Here is an 18,188-nt window from a genome sequence, read left to right on the forward strand (position 1 = left end):
CACACACCCTCCTCCCTGCAATGCTGACTCAGCAATGGCTCTCCTTTCTGTGAAGCCACAGCAGCATGTAGGTCAGGTGAAGCCTAAGAATGCATCAACGCTCTGGATGTCTGGTTGAATCTCGAAGACAGACAAGGGACCTAAAAATCTAACTGGACTTTAACCAGACTGGGATACTTCCTTTCTTAGAACTTTTGTTGCCTTCAAGTTTAAATCCAGATTCCCTTATGTGGCACATAGGAACTTCCATGATTTGACCATTTTCCCTCTGGTCGCACCCTCATCATCCCATTTCCTGTCCTTCAACTTGACCCCTTTCATCACTTCCCTTAATTTTTATGCCAGATATACCTAACTATTTGTACTTTTCTGAATGCAAACACATTTATTTGTAATCCTTTGTACTGTTGGTCCTTTTCCCTAGAAAGCTTTTTCTCCCCTTCATCATTTATTTAAATAAGTTAATCCTTTTTTTAAGAAGTAGCTCAGGGGTCCCTTTTTGCAAAAAGCCCTTCCCAACCTCACCTTCACCCAGCTCGTTTGGGGTTAGGGGCTTTTTGCTGAAAGAACATTTTGTGCTTTCTCTATAGCCCTTATCAATATTAGAATCACCTCTTTCCTTGTCAACCCCATAAACAGGGAGCAGTTTGAAACGAACAATCTTTTGGTTCTAAATTCACATTGTTCTTGGCACAGAGCCCAGCAGTCATTAAATGTTTGCTGAAGAAAAGGTTGGTAAGGGATGGACAAGGAAAAATTGGAAAGAAAGAAAGGGAGGAAGGAGGACACAAAAGGCAAAGTAGAGAAAGAGGGGAAAAAGGGAAGATGAAAGGGAAGAAGAGAAAGAGAGAGAAATACCAAAATCATGTTTGAGAATGAATTTTGTGAATGGCACATGGCTACATAACTATAAGAAGCCCTATTCATTTTCACCTGGAATATGCTGGTGTAAATCACTTGCTAATCTAAGGACAAGCCTGTCTTCAATCCTACACTCTCACAGTTCAGACCCACTAACATCCTTTGTAAATTCAAGCAAGTGAACTTTTAAAAGAGTGGAGCCCCTTAACCAGTTCCTCTGTGAGCTCCAGTGAGATCAATAAGCAATCCAGATGAGAAGTTAATGTTAAGTACAGTTTGAAGAATGGCAAGAAAAAGCGTGGTAGGAGAGGATTAGTGGAGAGTCTCTCTAGAATTGTGGTCTCATGGAATGTTTATGGACCCTGCTGTGATTCTGTGGGAAAGAGTCAAGAAGACTAAGAAGATGGACTGGGGGTCGGTTTGAAAATAATCTGTAATCTGGCAGGTGGGAGGGCCCTCCAGAGATTAAGTTCTCATTTCTGCTGTAAAAATTGAACTCCCGAATCAACACAAACAAGTTACTAGGTAACAGTTCCAAATGCCAATTGCTGCTATTTTTGTTTCAAAACTACTAGTGACTGTGATTGCTTGATGGTTTTGAAGCTGTTTTTACAGTCTAATAATTGCACTGTCTAAATTGCACCTGAGACACCTGAGGCACCATACCTGATAAGGCTCTTAATTGAGGCCTTAGTGTAATAATTATTTGTAAAGCACATCTTGGGAAAGAATAGTTCGAATAGAAGATAGATAAAAAATGTTCTAGAATTATTCTTTGCATTCCTATGACAAATGCTTCTTTCTATGTACCCCCCTCCCAAAGAGTCAACTCTATCATATTAGGGTTTCAAAAACTTGCTAACACTCTGAAAGCTTTGCTCTTCTAAAAATAATTCTTACTTTATTTTTTTCCTGTGAAATCACCACGACATATAGCTGAAGAGGGGAAATGTAGCTATTGTGACCTAGGATTGCCAAGCTCTTGACCTTTGCCTTGACTTTAAAACAGTATTTGGATTTGAGTGGAAACAATAATAAACTGAGAGCAAATTACCAGCTAAAACTCTCTGAGCCTCAGTATGTTTTTATTCGTAAAAGGGGAAATAACTTATTTTCATTGGACTATAGTGAGAATCTAGTGAAATTTGGTAGATAAAAAGCAAAGCAAAAGCTAAGTTATTCTGTATGGTTGGAAAATTATGGATTAAAATTAAAATTGGATTAAAATTAAAATTGTGGACTAGAGTTAGTTGAATAGAGCCAGAAACAGAGTAGACACAGCGTATTAGCCTGCTCTGGCTGCCATAACAAAATACTATAGATTGATGTTTTAGATTGAGTGGCTTAAATAAGAGAAATTTCTTTTCTCCACTGTTCTGAAAACTGGAAGTCCCAGACCAAGGTCCAATAAGGCTTCAAATTTAGTTTCTGATAAAAGTTCTCTTCCTGGCTTGGAAATGACCTCTTTAACCTCACATGGCCTTTTCTTTAAGTATAAACAGAGAGAGCTCTCTCATGCTACTCTTTCTCTGCTCATAAGGACGCCAGTTTTATTGGATGAGGGCCTCATCCTTATGACCTCATTCAAACTTGATCATCTCAGGCCCAGCTCCAAGTACAGTCACATCGAGGGATTAGAATCCAACATATGAATGTATGGGAGCGGGGTGGGGACACACTATTTATTCCATAACACACAGGTCACCAAAGGACTGTTCTTTAAAAGTGTCTCTTTTTTTTACCATTTACAGAAGTCATGCATGACTCTGGATTCTATTTATCATGTGTTAGGCTGGTTCAAAATGTCACCCTTTTCTTGTATTTTTTTAATTTAATAATATATTTTCTTCAACTCAATATGCCCCAAATATTATCATTTCAACCTATATTCAATTAAGTTATTATTGGGATTTTTACACTATGTTTTTATTGTTCAAGTACAGTTGTCTCCATTCCCACCCAACTTTTCCTTGCCCCACCCACCCCCACCTCCCACCCTCAATCCTACCCTCCTTTGGCTTTGTCCATGGGTCCTTTATACATGCTCCTTGATGACTCTTCCCCTGTTCTTTCCCCCAAATATCACCTTTTAAAGAATTCTCTACTGCCCCAGCAGAACTAATTTCTGCCCTCTCCTTGTATCTGCTAGAACTCTCCTCTCCAACAGCACTTAGCTCATTATTACTTGGTTTCTCTTAGGAGTGAAGGTTCCTCTGGTTCAGAAGACATAACTTCTTCTCAATTTTATAGAACCAGATTATGGAGGAATCTCAATATGGTGTAGTAAAAACAGGAATATACAATTTAGTATTTTTGCCATTACCACCTTCATCCACACTCTCACGATCACCCTGTCCAATTTCTTTACAATATCATGAGCAGATTTTATAATTTCTAGTCATTTTTATGACTGAGAAGTCCAGTTGGAAACCTTAATTTAAAAATTGATTTAAAACTCATTTCTTCCCCTTTCTCCAGCCAAGCTTTGAGTTGTGACCCTGGCTTATCAGAGTTAAGGGTCAGAAATGACACCTGGCAGACTGGACTGAGATCCATGCAGAGCAATTGCACAGAGTCATACAGGGTATGCAGTGCTCAGTGGCAGGGAGCAACAGTCCTGTGACATACCATGTGACCCACTCTCTCCATGGTTGTTCCATATACAACCTGCACAGCCACAGAAGGAAGCCCCAAATACATTGCCTTCTGCTCCCTCTTCCTGGTCTATTTATTCCAGAATTTGGTAAGGACTCAGAGAAAAACAGAGGAAGTAGGGGGTCATCATTTGTAACTGATGATGTTATCATAGTTTAATTGTAAACATTTTTTCTCTCTTAGTGGTATGTAGATAACTGTGAATCTAATAATTGATGGCCTCTGAGAATTGATAAAATACAAACTTTAGAAGACAGTTCTAAGATCATATACCAACTCATCTAATACAATAATATTGTGAGATTTTATTTTACTCATGAGGAAACTGCAGCAAGAAAGTGTGACCCAGAGTCACACTACCTAGTAAGTAGATGATAGAGTGAACTTTATGAAAATGGGGTAAATCTTGAGCTTTCCTGGAGTGATGTTTGTCTTCCTCTTCAACCCTTATATCCAAACAGCCCCTCAGAGAGGGACAGCCATCTCCTACAACCACGCCAATAGTACGTTTCCAGGCATTCTTTTAGGTGGATGTCTCCATGCTTGATAATTTCCTGAACAGCCCTGTTGCTCCTGCCCCTTCTCTATCTTTGGGCTCCTTCACATGGAGCACTATGGGCTGCTAAGGTTGTCTTTTCATTGTCCTGAGGACTGAAAAGCTACTTTTATGTTCCCAGTCAGATAACCTTATACTCTTTCCTTTGCTTCTTGGCTCATTTGCTCCAGCAAGCACCCTACATTCAGGAAACCCCATAATGGCATTCTCTGTACTAATTAAACTTTCTACTTTCCAGGCTCACACATCAAACTATTCCAAGAACTTTCTTACCAAGTTCCCAAGACAACATCCAAATAAGGCTAAAGATTCTTTAGCTTAAGTCCATGCATCCAAGGAGCAAAATGGCAGTCTCCATATCTTATAGCTATTCCAGTCTCAAAAAAGGAACTCCTTAGAGCTACTTTTTACCCCCACCTTCACTCCTAGCTTTCAGATAAAAGGGCACTTCTGCAGAAATATAATATTTTTCATGCAATTGAAAACACTATGCTTCCCTTACACAGAGAAAGAAGGGATGTAATTGTTGCAGGGCCAATTCTGGTAGAATTTAGTAAGTCTGGGTAAAGCATGGCAGACACCACCCCTAATTCTTGATAGTTACTTTTATTTTTATTTTTAAAATTTTTTTTTATTTTTAGAGAGAGGAGAAAAAAAGGATAAAGAGAAGGAAAAAACCATCAATATGTGGCTGCCTCTCGCACACCCCCGAACAGGGACCTGGCCCATAACCCAGGCATGTACTCTGGCTGGGAATCAAACCAGCGACCCTTTGTTTCGAAGGTGGCACTCAATCTGCTGAGCCACTCCAGCCCGGACTGGATAGTTATTTTTAAATTTTGGGAACTTGGATTTTTATCCTCAACTCAGACCCTATTCAATAATTCCCACAATAGATATAATCAGTCAACATTCTGTTAACGTTAGGTTTCTCCTGAGTCTAAAACACCTTGGAGCAGCCAGACCTCCCTTTTAAAGAACCTGTGGCGCAGAGCATAGTTGACTGGCGGCCTCCTGTGGACACACCTTTGGTTTTCATGTGGTAATCATGTCAAGGCCTTTCTTCCTCCAAGCTGCTTCCAGACAGTAACCGGGAATGGTGGGAAAGGTGATAAATCTCAAACAGGATTTTTTTAGCAGGAAACCTTTTCTTGGCCACTCAACATCAGCATAGTCAAACCATTTGCAGAACTCTGTTATAGTCTGAGAATCCCTCTTTCCCTCTTTGCACACGTGTCAGACATGAATCGTGGTCTTTAACTTCTTCCTGCCTACTTCTGCTCCTTTCCCCTTTATCTTTCACAAGCTTTCCCCTCCCCAGCCCCCCCCAAAAAAACAAAAAAACAAAAAAAACCTCTCTTGAACATCTAATGGTCTAATTTTCAGAGAACCTACACTGACTGCCTAGCAGAGTAGAAAGTATACAAGCATCTCTAGATTGCACAGACTTTTTTCTAAAGAACACAATTATCTACTAAGAGAATAAGAGCTATATCTTATTTGGCATTGACGGTCATTATCTTCTTCCTGAATCTTTTCTTATAGTTTCTGAGACTACATAGATCTATTGAAAATTATAAGTAAACCCGTCTGGTGTGGCTCAGTGGGTTGGGTGTAATACCTCAAAGTGAAAGGTCAATGGTTCAATTTCTGGTCAGGACACATGGCTAGGTTGCAAGTTTGGTCTCTGTTTGAGGCACATGTGAGAGTCAACCGATCTGTTTTTCTCTTGCACTGATGTTTCTCCTCCTCTCTTTTCCCCTCCTTTTCTTTCTCTCTAAACATAAATAAAATAAAATATTTTTAAAGTAAAGTTATGAGTAAGATTTCAGGGACTCCACAGACATTCTGAAGATTGCCATTAAGGTCCTCTTCTTTAAAGATAAGGTTAAAATCCTTAATGTTGCTTCTGAACCTCCCCACTAAGCAGCCTACATCTAGCCGCTGGGCACTGCTGGTGATTTCTCAGTAATTCTGGGCTCTTTGTCACCTCTCTGCTTATGTGCCTGATGCTCCCAAACCAGAAATTCCACCTTGTCTCTCTCTCTCTGCCCCAATTTATTCCAGCCAAGAGTCAGCCTAACTATACCACTTTGAAAACCTTTGCAAATCCCAAGCAAAGTACCCTTCTTTGTGTCCACTGCCCTCTTACTCTGAACACAGTTCTGTCATAAATTCATAACTGTTTCCATGAAACAGTTAAAAAATTATGAGGTCTCTAAAGACAGGAGTTCTGCATTACTTTTCATAGGTTCCCAGTACTTAGGACAGTGTCTGCTACATGGTAAACACTTGATAAGATTTTTGTTGTTGCTGCTGCAGCTGTTTTTAATAAATAAATAACCTACATTGGGTTCTAGATCTAACTATGTGACCTTGAGGGATTCTCACAACAACTCTGAGTCTTGTGTTTTTTTCCTTTTGTAAGAAATAGATAATAGTAACAACTACTTCCCTGGAAGTACTATCACCAAGATCACTAATGCAAATGCAATACATGCATTTTTTCCTTTTCTTTACTGGTCCTTTCAAGTTCAGGACTATTGATAATGTGTTTCTCCTCAAAATTCTGTTTTCTTCTCTTTTCCTATTGTATTCACCTTACTTGATTCCATCACAGTTCCTGAGTCACCTGGGTCAAACACCTGAATGTGATCTCAGTCAGCCTTCCCCCCTTCCCCCTTACTCACCACTTCCAATCGGTTTAACTACAAAGTCTTGCACATTTTGCCTTCTAAATATTCTTTTCCCCTTCTTTTTTTCCTCTTTATTTAAGTCAGTGTTACACAGTTTTTTCCCTAAGAAACAAAACAATAAAAAAGATGTAGAAATGGAGAGAAATTGAAAGACTTAAAATATATTATAAAGACAGAAATAATGGTGTTCATTGGAAGAATATATATGTAAAAATGAGGAAAAAAGAAATTATCAATTAAAAAAGACGAAGGAAAATTTTATTGGGGGGCAATGAGACTTGTTTTCTCTTTAACTTTATCAAGTAAATAAATAAATATACTATATGCTCTCTGGTTTCTCTTCAGTTCGAATAACTCTTTTACTTTTACTAAATAGTTTCTTTATTTGCTTATCGACTCTAGCCTAGCTTAGGCCACAATAACTTCTTGAGTTTTTATAATATCACATCAGCCAACAATTTTTCTCTATACTTTGAACCCTAACTCCCTCCAATCCATTTTCTATACCAATTTCATAAATCTGACCATGTCATTCTGCCACAGAAAATGCTTCATGGCTCCCTTGTGCCTAATAATGGCTAACATTGACTGAATGCTTGCTACCTGCCTAACGAAATACAGTGAGGTAGATGTTGTTATTTCCATTATGAAAATAAAAAAATTGAAGCACATAAAGGGTAACAACTTAGTAAGTTACCAATATCTGAACTGATTTCAACGTTCTCAATAAAAGAACATGTCCCTACATAATGCTGTTCTTATTTAACTTGACAGTTTTGCCTGAAATTTCTTGTTTTAACAGTGCTGAACTGATTTCCTGCACATTTTATGCTGGATCTTGACTTAGAGTCTTTGCTTATACTGTTTCTGTGACTGAAATTCACTTTCAAGGCGAGCCCTCTTCCCTTTTCCTAGCTAGCTCCTCTGATCCCCAAGAGGATTAATTCTTCCTGCTGAGTGCTCTGACATTTCCATTAAATATACTTGTCATTGTGTTTACTATGATAGCTTGACAGATAGATGATGATAATGGATAGATAAATGATAGATAAATAGACAATAGAGATAGAGAGCTATATAGCCATATATATAAATTTATGTACCCCTCTCTCTCCTGACATAAAGTAATAATGATAATGACAATAACAGTACTAATATTATACTGCCAACAATAATGTTATCAGTCAAAGGAAAAGATGATATAACTTAGAAGTGCACATGAGTTAAGCCCCAGTGAGGTTAACTTTAAGTCATGAGACAAAGGAAATATGAGCAAGCCAAGAAAACAAAAATCTCTCTCCTTCTTATTTCTTTTAGAATGCTCTAAGGCCTGGGATCTTTGTACAGCCTGACTGGAAATAATTCATGAGGCCAATGGACCCAACTGCTAAGATATCTGGAATTTGTATTTGTCCCATTTGTGAAGCAATGGATAATAAGTAACAGATCATCTTGCCTTGCTTCCCATCTTCCATAACATGAAATATGCATTGAACCAAAACACAATACACAGTACTGTATTTACAACAGCTAGAGTCCATGGGTCAGGTATCAAGAAGTGAGAGTAAGCATGACCTCTCTCACATCCAGGGCCCCACTTACAGAATTGTGCTTTCTGCCCCCATGACATTATTTTGGGGGATGGGGAACACACTTACCAAACTCAGTGATAGTTTCACCAACTGGAAGCATTTGTGACTGTGACATGGCTACTTCAGGCACATCCTTCCAGTGGACCAGTAGGCAAAGAAAGAAGTTACTGCATGATGAGGGCAGCAGGGAATACTGTATGTAGAACTCTAGAGATTCACTGAAGGGCCTTTTACTATACTGATGCCAAGTAAGAATTATCAATGGACAGTGACAGCAGCCACGACCCAACCAGAGTTAGGTCACTCAGGGCTAATTCTCATCAGGGATAGGGTCTGCATTACCCTACCAGACAATGAAATGAACTAGACAAAGTACTGGCCAAAGGTGAGAAAAATCTAGACTGATAGAAAATAGAGTATATTTCTTAAGACCAATCCCTAGTAAACACCTACCACATGCCAGAATTTTTCACATCTTTTATTTCATTTAGTGCTCCAAGTTGACTAGTGACATAGGATTTTTACTAGACACCTGTACTATATAACAAAACTGAAACCAAGAAAGACAGAATGGAATCTCAGAATGGGCATTTACTCACCTTGAGTTAGAAAGCAAAGTAAATTATTAAACATATCTGAACCTTTTAAATAGTACTAATTAACAGTAAATGCCCTAATTTTCTTAAAGGATTGTTGCTGAGGTGAAAAGTCAACTTTTTTCTAGATGTTATTTTCCATATATTAATGAAGAAATCAGGTTCAAAATATAACTTTTAACTGGACTGTATAGCACTTTGTCAATGTCCTACAAATTGTATAGTACATACAATTGATTCAGTCTCTGAACCAATTGCCTGCACAATATTTATGATACTTTACTGTCAATCTTGAGAAAAGGTTGAGAAAAGATTTCAGGTGTCTTCATTCTAGCCCACTCTGTTTCCAGAACACAATTCCAATGGCAACAAATAGAAGCAAGTAATAAAAAGTGTGTTTTAATGGCTTGGGTACTTTGGCACCTTTCAAAGGAGCCCAGAGAAAAAGAGAGCATCAGTGTGCCAATGTGAACACAAAGTTTTCCATATCAATAAGAAGCCCCTGGCACTTAACAATCCCCCAAGGTCTTTTATTTCTATGTTTAAGGTTAATTATATAGACTAAATAAAAGACAAGGGGGTGTGTGAAGATCATGGTGAAACGTCTTCCTTCAAAGCAAAAAACATTTGGGTTGTTAAGAGTGAGGTGAAAGGAGGAACTACTAAAACAGTAAACAACACAACATTGACAACAACACAAACTGCCCACTTAGTAAGAGCAGGGCTCAGGTTAGGAACATAACATAGAATTCTCCAAAAGAGGCATAGAGACAACATATATGTACATGCCATACTCTTGCATTTATAAGCAACTTTTCCTTCCTTAAGACTATTGTGAGTGGTTGAACATGGATTGCAAGGACATAACCTTTAAGCATAAAATGTGGAATACAGTATTTACGAAGTTGGATCTTGTGACATTTTATCAAATGCTGATGTTGAGAGAGGACTAAATTCAAGAAATCCTATGTCTCCTTTGTAGGTTTCACTGGCCCATGTTGGTGCACAGTAGGAATTCTAAAATGTAATTGCAACTTGAGCAAAACCACAGACATTAGATTTCCTAAAAATATTGTGGTCCCATTTGGCTAAAGCATAGGGTAAGGAAAGTATGAAAATTTTGATTTTGGTACAATTGCAAGATAGCCTTGAATGCTTGTGAGCATTGTAAATGTTCAGTAGGCTATGAGGAATTAATTGAGATTCTTGACAAATGGAATAGAATGATGTGAAATGTACTTTAGAAAAATTAATCCTGCCACAGTGTGTAGGGACAATTGGAGTAAAAATGCAAGTATATGGAAAATACGCAAGTAAGAGATTATAATAGTATAGTACAGACTATACTATAGCCTAATCAATAGTATAGTGTAGACTCATTTTTTCCTGTTCTCAGGTCTCGAATTACATAATGAAAACTTTGGGTTGCCAGATAAGAGAGCTCCAAATCTCATCAGATGAGTCATTAAGTATTAGGAACAATCAAGTTCACAGTGGTGGATGCAAGTTTTCCAAAATTCTGATTTCTATTTGAAAGTTCAAATTTTATCATTGGAAATAAATACTGTTAGTTGTTTTTCTTAAAGTGATAGGTTTACTTTGTTTATCAATACGTCAACTGAACACCCATATCAGAACATAGTTTTTCTGTAAGTTATTGTTCCAAGTAAAAAGTATGTTTCATGAAAAAAGGCAGCTAGTTCTGCTTGCAGCTCAAACAATGGTGCAACTATTTTTTTCTCAAGCCAGTGTTAATACTTCAGTATGCAGCAAAATACCTTGGTGGCGTAACAACTTTGGCACACAGATATTAATAGGCATATAAAAAGTATTACCATTCAATATAATTAATAGTTTTATTGCTCATTCAAAGGTATTCTTAAATTTACTGGTATTTTTAGCTGCAAGTGTAAGATACTGAAGAATACAACGATGACCTTCCCGTTTGGTGCCATCTCTTTGATTCATACATAGGTACCAGCAGCTTCACCTACCATTGCTCTTGTAACATCACTTCAAATGCCAATGCAATGAACAAAAAAGGCAAATTATGTCTTAGTATTATATTCAAAGTAGTTTTGACCTCAGAGACTCCCCAAAAGAGCCTAGAGACCCTCAGGGTTCCATGGACCATACTTTGAGAACCACTCATCTATGGAACCGGTAGCCTGATTCTACTTCTCTTCTTTTAGAAACTGCTTCTTTCAGCTCCTTTGATAGAAATCCCGTGGAAGCTGCCTATTTCTCAGTAACCCTGCCCATAACCACATCTGATGGTCGTAGAAGTGAACCAATGAATATCTTACCCAAAAGTGGCAGCCTCAAAACTTTGTAATGTAATCAGTTTATTGAAGCAGCTTCTTTCCAGTGTCTGAAACTGTAAGATATAAAACTTTGGAAGTGTCATTGACTTCCTGTCAGACACCAAGAGTCAGAGACAGCCAGTCTGCAGCAAGATTGAAGCAGAAATGAGAGGTAAAGAGACAACTTGTGAATATTCAAATAAATGGATCCAGTTTCTCTTTGCCCTCAACCATGTTGCTATCCTTGATCACTTGACACCCTTGTGTCTCTACAATAAAAGCCCCTTGAGATGAGATCCTTGACACAGGTTTTCTATTACTTACAATTAAAAGCATCTGGGGGAAAAATTGTACATGAGGAACTCCTCATCTTGAAACCTCCCTGAATACTTCCTCTATGCCAAGTAGATATGCAACATTTGAGCCAACACTGACCTAGCTGTCATCATGGTACAGCACCCATCTCATGCAGACTCAATCACACTGTAATGCTTTCTCACTTGGAAGTTTCCCCAAATACATTGTAAGCTCCTGGAGAGCAGGGAAAGTATAGGACTTAGCAAATGGATGAGTAAGGGAAGAGAGGGAGGAAAGAGAAAAAAGAAATGAAGGGGGAAAACCCTTGACATAGACATAAACTTTTATTCTCTTCCTTTGTGGCTAAGTCATTTCATTTTTTGCACCTCCATCCACCCACCTGAAAATACCTGGGCCCCTAGGCTGAGGCCAAATTAGGTGAAACACTTGAAGTACCTTCACTGAATACAGGCTTCATAAATTAAGAAACCCCATCTTTCCTGGCTGAGTTAGAAACACTGATGCTACAAAAACCATGTCTTTGATGGTTGCTCTAGGAACCACAATGAATTTTATAAAGCTTTGTATTTTGTAAATTGAAGGCCTCCAAAGGGACCTTATCCATCTTCTCCCATTTAACTATTAAAGTTCCCCAAACTATTAAGCAGCACTCAACCAAATATAAATTTTATAACCCTTCAACAAATCTTTTAATCTCTATTTCCCAGTCTGTAAAACAGGAAACGTGTCATTCTATGGGGTTAAATGAGGCATTTTATTAAAAAATGTGCTAATGGTGTCTACCATGGAGTAAACAAAGTTTATTATTTTACAAGCTTTTTCTTCTCTCCTAGAAACATTATGTACTTCAGAGCTGCTCTCAGGAAGTTCAAGTTGAAATAGCACTTGTGGATAAGCTAGCCCCAGCTGAGAGAACATAGACGTCTGGCCTGAGTTCACACAACTCATGACCACATCTGCCTGGAGTTCAGCACAGCTTCCTGACTCCGAACACGGCTCTTCCCACACTTCTGCTCTCTCCCACTTGATGGGCAAGTATTTTATTCCATCTTTAGGTATTTAAGCAAATACACTTTGTAAATAATTGAAAACTGAAAAATGATGGAGAGCATTAAAAGACACAATATGATTAAAAATAATGACAAGTAGACTGAAAAGAGAAGAAGATGAATTCCTATCACTGCTCCGACAGTTACTAGCTTGGTGAGTTGGGTGAGTCAGTTATGCAAACTGTGCAGGGACTTCATCACATGTAAAATGAAAGTATTTTTTTCTTGCCTTGTAAAAAAATAGAAGAAACTAAGTTTCTGACCACCCATCCATGTACTTCAGAAACATTATTTTCTTAATTCTTATAACAACTCTGCTCAGCTGTTCAGTAGGCATTAGCTGGTTTTTGTCTGACGAAGAATCTGGGATCTATAAATTTAACTGAATTTGCCCAAGATCAAAGACAGAATACCTGTGATTCCCACCACCACAGACTGGTCTGCATGCCTTAAATGATGTTTGTAAAATAACATAGAAATAGAGATGAGAGCAAACATGTCACATTGTCTAAAATTTGGCACCATTGGTGACAGCAGCGGACTGATCCCTGAAAGTCAAGTCAGGAAAACTGAGTTTTAAGCTTTTACTTCACCACTCACTAACTGTGTGATCTTGACCACTGTCCTTCTCCTAACCTCAGTTTTCTCACCAGTAAAATGGGGCACATAGAATCACCAGCCTAGATGCCCGACTTACAGAGCAGTTATGAGGCCCCAGCAAGATCGCACTTGTGAAAATGCTTTGTGCTCCAGTGAGCCCTAAACAAATGTGTGCTATTATTATTACTGCTATTACCATTATTATTACACCGTGTTCTTTGGGTAAGACATTTACGTTAAACTGACATAGCACATAATTGGAGTATGCAAGTTAAATAAATGAAGTCAGCTGTCTGACTCCTTTAAGATAAATGATGTTATTATAACATAATTGTATAACCCCATATAGCTTACAGCAGCAAAAGGATGTGTATTTCACATGCCCTCCTATAATTACATCCCCATTATAATTTTGCAGTTAGTTGTGATGAGCTCTGGTCATGAAAACATGCCAATTTTGTATGGGATTGAAGTCTGCCTAATTTTAGCAAATTGAGAGTCACACAAAAGAAAAGAGATAAATACTATGTTGTTATTTTTCATTAGAGAATTGCTATATTAAGAGGCTGCGATCCAGCTGTGTTTGTTTAAATAAAAGTGTGATTTGAATACCTCCTACAGCTAATGTTCCTGCCAATGAATAAAAGATAAAAATGTGGCTCTCCTCTCGTTGGATGGGAGTCTCTGCATTCTAGCTGACTTGGAGATTTATTGTTCCACATGAGGAATTTGAAAGCATGGAGGGCAGACCACACACAGGGGCCTTTTGTGTATTGTTTCAAGCCATACCACTAATAGATTTCTTCCACCAAAGCTCCCAGCAATTCAGCTTTGCTCAAATGCTCCACTTAACTGTGAAATAATAATAATAAAATAGTAATTATGCCTAAATGGCAAATACAGTCCAGCTCGTTGCCACAAGTAAAAAAGTAAACAGGAACAAATACCATTCGGAGAAGGAATGCTGCATTTGAGTGTTGTTGTGATAATGGATTTAAGCTCCCTTTATTTCTTTCAAACAGACCCTTTCACTTATAGCCCAGTGCCTCTCTCTCCTCAGTCTCTCCCAGAACTGGAAGTAATCTGAAATTTACTGCTCTGAAAACTGGCGAACCCAAAATAAAAGACAAGAGTTGATATTCAAGCTGTAGCTACAATGTAGTTGCCATTCTAAAGCATCTACAATGATGGTCTAGAAGTCTGGCATCCTAGGACAACAGCATTAAAGTTGCCTCCCTCAGGTAGACCATAGTCTAATGATGGATATAAGATACATACACTTTCCCCATTCTTCAAACCATTAGATGTGACTTTTCAATGTGCCATTGCTTGCTCTTGCCCACCTTGCCCTCTATCATAGTCAAACCAAATTTCACACACACACAACACACCATTCTGCCTTTTACCTCCAGGCCTTTTTGGGTGCTACCTATACCCTCTACCTGACTTTCCTACCCTCTTACTTTTTGGTGATCTCATCTTCATGATGTAGTTGAAACCTCAGCTCCCAAAAGTTTTCCCTGCACCATCCTCGTGGATGCTCCAAGTACGAGAAGACCACACATTCTCACCTCTGACACCAGGGCCCTGCTGAGGAGGCTGGACTGGAAAGACATGCATTGTATTTTCCCCACCTCTATTCTGGGGTTTGGGGAGCATATCTCTTCCCTCTTTTCCCCCTTTCCTCTTCCATCGATCCTCACCATCCATCCAAGTCATAACCATCATGAGCAACTGTTACTGATAGCAGCACATTTTTCAGATGTGTGGAGCTAGAATGAAAGTACAGAAGGCTGGCTGTATTGAAATATTCTGTTTACTCATCAGTATCTCTACCAGGTTTTTGAGGAATAACTTCAACTTTTTACTTCCATATCCTCAGGGCCTGTAACAGTGACTGGAATTGTAGAGATGCATAGAGAATAACGGATGAAGGAATAAAAAAATAAACATAATTTAGGAGAGAAGGTGACCAGTGACCTATAAAGAATGAGAACAAAATGCAACAAAGACCACAGTGAGGGACAGTTTGTTTACAGCTGAAAAAAAGTTGGAGAACTTTTATGGAGAAAGTGAGCACTGAGCTAAGACTTAAAAGATCCTTGATTAAGAACTTGGCATTCCAGGCAGAGAGAACAGTAAAAGGGACTGTTTAATGAATACACCAGAACCTATGCTATCCAAAGGCTGTAGTTACTTTAGAAATAAAAACTTTGAAAAGCTACATCCTGTTCTAATAGTAGCCAATCTCTGAATACTGTAGGAATAGTCTTTATGATTTATAAAGGCACTGAAGCATGTCTATCTCAGATGGATTTGGGTATTTTTTAAACCCAAATTTGAACTATCCAGCTTAGTTTCCCATCTCAATATTCCTTCGAAGGTTGAGAATGTATGATTTACATGCACAACATGGGCCTGATATAGTGAATGAAGTCAGTGAACCAACAAACTCAGAATTGTCACCACTGGGTACAATAAAAGTGTCACATCCCTTCATCATAGTCACGAGTTCATAGTGAAGAAGAATTGGCTGATGATGGAAGAAAAAAGCACTACTTATTGACTATTTAACCCTGTGTATATTATATAACCTAGGTAGGCTTCAATTTTCTCTTTTACAAAATGATGTTAACATGTATGAATGACTCTTGAACATGGACAACAAAGAAGGGTTTGACTGTGGGTGAGAGGGCAGACTGGGTGGAGTGGGGAAATCAGGACAATTATAATAGAATAAATAATGTAAAATAAATAAGTTCATTAAATAAGTAAAATTTTAAAAAATGACAACAGTTACTTCATAAAACTAGTTAAGATATAGTTCAGAAAATAAGACAATATTAGCTTCAATCGTATGAAATTGCTATTTCATAGATAAAATATCAATAATTTCATGTGATAAAACCTACTAGAGCAGTGATTAGAATATAGTAAATGTTTAATTTATTTTAAGAATAGATCTTTATTGTGTGCCCATGGTAAATACTAGTTTAAAATTTAGTTATATCATTTAATAGCATTAAATGATATAGAGTAAGTCACTTATTGTTCTAGTCACTTACTGTTCTTTCCTGATCTATAGAACTCAGTTGATACTATTTGCTTTGTATGTATAAAAGCAATTCAAAATAAAAGAAATTCAAAATACCTGATACAAAGAGACCGCTCAGCTAGTGGAAGCCTGTATGATTGCAAAAGACCAAGATCTGTGAAAAGGCTATAGTATTCCAGAAAAGAATGACAATAAGAAACACCATCCAGGAGCAGGTTACAGCCAAAGGTATTCCTTCCTCATGTTGGAGTATTTTTTTATTAAAATCCTGTGACCATGCATGTAATTCTAAAGAACTGGTGTATTGGAGCTGACTTTGTTAAGACCAAATAGAAGATTGAGGCTACATTTGCCAGAAGGCACTGACTCTTGAGGGCTCTGGAATGTCAGGCAGTCTGGCTTATATTGTCTGAGTCAATTTAAATAACCAGATGCCTGAAGTCTAAAAAATTTATTCAAACAGTAACCTTCATGATCAAATTAAAACTACATGGTTTTTTCCTAAGGATACGGCACAGAGATCAAAACTAGATGTGAAATACTCAGCGGGATCTGATTAACAGCAAAAGGTTCTGACCTAGAAGAATATAAAGAATGCATTCATTCATACCATCAGAAATTATTATTATTACTATCAGGAATAATAATAAACTGAGTTATTACAACACGCAAAAATGCTGAGCAGAAACATGGGTTTTACCAAGTGTGTGAGGCTAATAGCCATCCAATAAAGTCATTATTTTGGTTAAAGTTTGGAATATTTGAGAAGCAGTATGTAGGGGTTGTAAAAGGATACTGTTCTCAGGGTGTACGCAGGGTGTACACAGGGGAGTGCTTTATCAAAGCTTCCAATGTATGTTTGGGAACCCTAGTCTCACACACTAAGTTTAGAGAACACATCTTAATGCAGCAATGAAAGTAATCACCAAATCTTAGAAGGTTTCTTCACTTAGAATTTGGATCAGGTATGATGTAAGCTATTCTCAAAGAAATTTATTAAAAATTTTTTTCTAAAAAATAAAGAAAAATAAAGACATTCTGAATGATGCTGTGAGGCATTCAAATGGGGCAAGACAAGAGTTCTCTCTCAAAGTCAGGATGTGAAAGTCAGCCAGCCAAGCGTATTTGGCACCAAGCAACAATAGAACATGGGGAGCTAAGAGCACTGGCTTTGGGATCATATGTATCTGTGCCTGGGTACCAGTCCTGCCATTCTAATACCGTGGATAAATCATCTAATCTCTTTCTGCTTTAGCTTCTTCATCTGATAAGGAAGCTACTAATCTCAGCTTTATGGGGAAGTAAGTAGCACAGAAACATAGCATAGTATTAGGGGGCTAACATGCACATTTAGGTTTATTCAGCCCCTTGTGGAAGATTTTGAGCTACAAAAGGACAAATATCAGGGCTCTTCATGAGGTCTTGGGTGCCAAGATTCCTTTCCAATGAGGCTCTATGTCAGGGCAGGGGAAGAGAAAGGGTGAAACAGAGAAGATTCAGACTTTGAGGTTCCTGAGCTGGCTGGGCCCTACACAGACTAAACTCTATCTCAGAGTGACAGGGGCTTGGAATGCCCTGGGTCCCTGGCCTTGCCCTGGGGAGGCTGTGGCACTGGACAGACTAATCAGATCCAGGCTGTCTCATGATTACTGCAGTACTGTGGGAAAATGATAGGGTTTGTCCTATCGGAAGTCTGAAACCAATTCAGTGTGAGATTTTGGTCATTTGAGAAAGAGCTTGAATGAGAACCAGGAGAAGTTGAATATGAACATATCTTTCCAATATCCTTGACAGATGCCAAAAGGAAAGTTAAGAAACAAATAGGATACAATAATGTTCCCTCAACCATTCCCAGAACACATATTTGAGATGTTTGTAAGAGTTCCACAGGAAAAAAAGCTTGTTCT

This window comes from Artibeus jamaicensis, unplaced genomic scaffold (assembly GCF_021234435.1).
Source record: "Artibeus jamaicensis isolate MK-2021 breed Jamaican fruit bat unplaced genomic scaffold, CSHL_Jam_final scaffold_1019, whole genome shotgun sequence".
In the NCBI taxonomy this organism is placed as follows: Eukaryota; Metazoa; Chordata; class Mammalia; order Chiroptera; family Phyllostomidae; genus Artibeus; species Artibeus jamaicensis.